The sequence below is a fragment of the Canis lupus genome, chromosome 10, assembly GCF_011100685.1.
Source record: "Canis lupus familiaris isolate Mischka breed German Shepherd chromosome 10, alternate assembly UU_Cfam_GSD_1.0, whole genome shotgun sequence".
NCBI classification, from domain to species: domain Eukaryota; kingdom Metazoa; phylum Chordata; class Mammalia; order Carnivora; family Canidae; genus Canis; species Canis lupus.
The window spans coordinates 24,590,843-24,595,423 of record NC_049231.1 but is presented as its reverse complement, the minus strand read 5'-3'; positions in this window follow the sequence as shown (position 1 = coordinate 24,595,423).

Genomic DNA, 4,581 nt, shown 5'->3' with positions numbered 1-4,581 from the left:
CACTGTTCTTTAGTGTGAAAGAGAAAGATGTGTCTGCCTCACATCCAGAGATCACTTGCCACTGGCTATCAGCTTAATTTTCTCTCCCATTAGGAGCACATCATCATCATAATGGAAACATATCCGTGGAGGCAGCAGAGTGTAACAATTAAGGACAGGTGAACATACTTCAGAAATGACAAGCTCTAGCAATAGTCTTCCCATCTTCTGGCCTCCTACCTATTGGAGGCAGATCTTTAAGATCTCTTTCACTGCATCTTTAAGGCAGATCTAAAGATCAGATTTCAGAGACCATAAGAAGGTAACATTTCTAAAAAAAAAAAAAAAAAAAAAAGAATGTAACATTTCTAATCCTGGTACCATTTGCTTCATAAGTAAATAGCCCCCTTCATGCTGCATTTGTCTTAATGTGACATTCAGGTATATGAAGATACGTACATTTTCTGTTGCCCTGAGAATTTGGGTTCCAGCATAAGTGAAATGAGTTGTTCCTCCTATTTTTCAGGGGAGCTATATATAGTAAGATGAGGAGAGCTCCTAGTATTAGGAAAGGGGGAAGAGGAGCAGGGTGTCTTTCTCTTTGTGTGTGTCCCTCCCCCTACAACACCATCCATCTTCTATCCTCTCTGTACCTTTCCTGCTCTTTCTGTTGCTACTGCTTTTGAAGAATTATCCTGAGAGAAGGAAGGAAAACATCTGGAAGAGTTTTGCATCCACCAAGGATGGCTAGAGATTCAGAATTTGTAGGGTGTGTGTCTTTTAGGATGAGAATAAGCATCTCATGAGACATAGGAAGACTCAAATTATTCTTGTAAGATTTTCAGTTTTGGGGATCCCTGGGTGGCGCAGCGGTTTGACGCCTGCCTTTGGCCCAGGGCGCAATCCTGGAGACCCGGGATCGAATCCCACGTCGGGCTCCCGGTGCATGGAGCCTGCTTCTCCCTCTGCCTGTGTCTGCCTCTCTCTCACTGTGTGCCTATCATAAAAAATAAAAAAAATAAAAAAAAAAAAAGATTTTCAGTTTTGGATTCTTTGTACTCTGAGCATTACAAGGTTTTTTTGTTTTGTTTTTACTTGGAAAGCAGATGCTATGTTCTTGTTTGACTTTCTTTCCTTCTCTGGGGGAGAGGGAAATTAATTCTCCACTTAGATGCTTTTGAGGCTACAGGAAGATAATGCAAAGTCATTTAATACAGTAAGTGCTCATTCTTGTTGAGAAATTAGACCATGCCTCTTAAATGCAGCATGCTTGGAAACCCTAGGCTCTAGAGGATATTACTAATACTACAAAGATAGATGCAAATCAGGCTAGTCACAAGTAGGAGAGTAAGAATGAGTACCACTACTAGGCCTTTGTTTTAAACCCTGGATTTCCTGGCGAGTGAGTTCCAGGCTTTTCTATGCACTCCTGAGGGACTTTACCCAAGTCCAGGCTCCTTTTCCTGGGTTATCTTTACAAAGTGAAGAGAATGAAAGAGCTCAAGGTAGTGTGAATGATGTTAGAAAAATAACCATTAAAAAAAAAAAAGGGATCCCTGGGTGGCACAGCGGTTTGGCGCCTGCCTTTGGCCCAGGGCGCAATCCTGGAGACCCGGGATCGAATCCCACATCGGGCTCCCAGTGCATGGAGCCTGCTTCTCCCTCTGCCTGTGTCTCTGCCTCTCTCTCTCTCTCTCTCTCTCTGTGTGACTATCATAAATAAATAAAAAAATTAAAACAAAAAAAAACCATCTGAGGTCTGTGATACGTAGCAGTTGTACGATCTCTGTGAATTAATGACACTTGTCTTCTCTGCTTGTTGATCCTCCAGGAGGGAAGAAATGTCCAAACGTAATTTGGTTGGGCTTTTGTAAACTCTTAAGTCAAATTTAGTAAATGTGCATCTTGAGCAATTTACCTAGCCTTTCAAGCCACAGTTTTCTCATATTTATAACAAGAGTGATAACGTGGAATAGTGAAAATGAGAAAATATGTAACACGGTGCTGAGGAGGTAAGTAGTAGCTCTGAGCCGGTTAACCCCTCTGGCTGCAAACAGGTTTCAGTCTGCTGGGGGAGTGGCAGGGGGTGGCTTGGGAGGGGGCAGTGAACTGGCATATGCGTGCCGCCAGCAGGAAGGAGGGGGCGAGTCCTTGCTGAGCGGCCCCCTGGGCAGGTGGAGCAGCAGCTGGCTGCAGCTGGGGAGCACCAAGCAAACACATTCGCATATGGATGTATACCTCCAGACCAGATGCAGAGGAAACACCTGGTTATGTCTTGTTTTATTTTTTTATTTTTAAAAATTATTTATTTATTCATAAAGACAGAGAGAGGGAGAGAGGCAGAGACACAGGCAGAGGGAGAAGCAGGCACCATACAGAGAGCCTGACGTGGGACTCGATCCGGGGTCTCCAGGATCACGCCCTGGTATGTCTGGTTTTAAAGTCTTATTAAAATATTAGAAGAAGGGGCGCCTGGGTGGCTCAGTGGTTGAGCCTCTGCCTTTAGCTCAGGTCCTGGGATCAAGTCCCACATAGGGCTCCCTGTGTGGAGCCTGCTTCTCCCTCTGCCTATGTCTCTGCCTATTTCTGTGTCTCTCATGAATAAATAAAATCTTTATATATATATATATATATAGAAAAGCAAAAAAATAAAAAAATAAAAAAAATAAAAATAAATTTAAAAAAAGGGGATCCCTGGGTGGCGCAGTGGTTTAGCGCCTGCCTTTGGCCCAGGGCGCGATCCTGGAGACCTGGGATTGAGTCCCACGTCGGGCTCCCAGTGCATGGAGCCTGCTTCTCCCTCTGCCTATGTCTCTGCCTCTCTCTCTCTCTCACTGTGTGCCTATCATAAATAAATTTAAAAAAAAAATTAAAAAAAAAAAAAAAAAGAAAGCAAAGTAGGATGACCACGACCTCTGAGAGAGATTAATCATCCACTTCCTCTCCCTCATCTAGAAATTCCAACCTCAAATCCATATGGGGGAAAACACACACCTGCTATACTTAGCTGGATGACTATCCAGCCTTTCTGGGTTTGTGCCCAAACTGTCCCTGAATGTGTAATAATCCTTATTGTAACTGACTGCATCAGTATGAAGGTCAGTCCTACGTGGGATACACTTCTGGCCACTCGGAAACAGCTGGGAACATTTCCCTTTTGGGCCCTGCCAGCACCTCCAGTGTTGTCATGACCCTAGTTTTGACATGTCCATATTTATTGCTGTGTTGACCTGAGAGCCTCACGCCCTCGATGTCACCACCAATCCCCACAACCTTATTGTCTGTTGCTATGTAACAAATCAGCCCAAAACTGTCGGCTTAAAAACAACGAACGCTTATTGTCTCTCACAGTTTCTGTGTAGGGAGCTTGGGAGTGGATAAGCTGGCTTGAAGTCAGTCATGAAGTTGTATTCAAGATGTTGGCCAGGCCTGCAGTCATCTGAAAGCTTGACTGAGGCTGGAGGATCCACTTACAAGAAGGCTGATTAATTTTAATTTTCTCTATCTTGTTTTGACATTTGGGATGAGGGGTGCTTATAGGCCTGGGGAGAGACTGCCCCTTGCAGGGCTAGCTAGTTCCTGAACATAGTTAACCTACTTGCCAGCATGCCTCTCTCATGTGAGCCAAACAGCTTACCAACCTTGCTGCTGCCCTAAATCATCCCAAGGCCAGCAACACAGCAACTGGAAACCACTCATAGCCCAAAGCCCACTGGAATTGTTGACTGGCCACCTCTGCCCTGCCTTGCCTTTGCCACAGAAACCCCGATACCAGCTGTGCCCTAAACTTTCCCCTTGCTCTTGCTCTACCTCCTGGCCAAATCCTGGGTGCTTCCCCTGTGGCCCTGTGTGGTGACGCATGCCTCCTTCTCTTGGAAAATGTGAGTAGTAAATTCTTCCAATGGCATCAACCTCTCCTCTCCTTGAATTTATTACAGTCCTCTCTGTATATTAAGATCCTGTGAGTATAGATGAGACAGAGGCTCATTGCCATGGCTGGCAGTTAGCGCTAGCTGTTGGGTAGACACCTTCGGACCTCTTCACAGGTTGCCTAAAGGACTTCATAACACAGCTGTGACTTCCCTCATATCCAGTGATCCAAAGACATGAAGGTAGAAGATATAATGTCTTACGGAGCCTTGGAAGTCACACATCTTTGCGCCGTGTTGGTCATGCAGTCTGGTTCCGAGTTGGTGAGGGCTGTGACTGCACAGGGCATGAATTCCAGGTCAGGTTCCCTGGGGGCCATCTTGGAGGCTGGCTGCTGTAGCACATCATGGAAAATACTGACTTGCTTTCTTTTTCTTCCTTCAGAAGAGAACAAGCAATACTACCCACCCACCCCTGGCTTCCTCCTATAAGCAGAAATGTCTGCCAAAGCCAGAGACACATGCCTGATTTTTCAACATGTAACTTAGCTGACATTGAGAGGGAAGTGGGGTGATACTAAGTGTCTAGAACAAGCTCCTCTTCCTTCCCTATCACAGTTTGGAAAATGCATTGTTCAGTACTTAACATACTACAAATGACCTTTAGCAAGATCATTATTGTTAAGTGTAAAAACATCCCCTAATCATGGGTCCTTTCAGCAAACTTTAGATT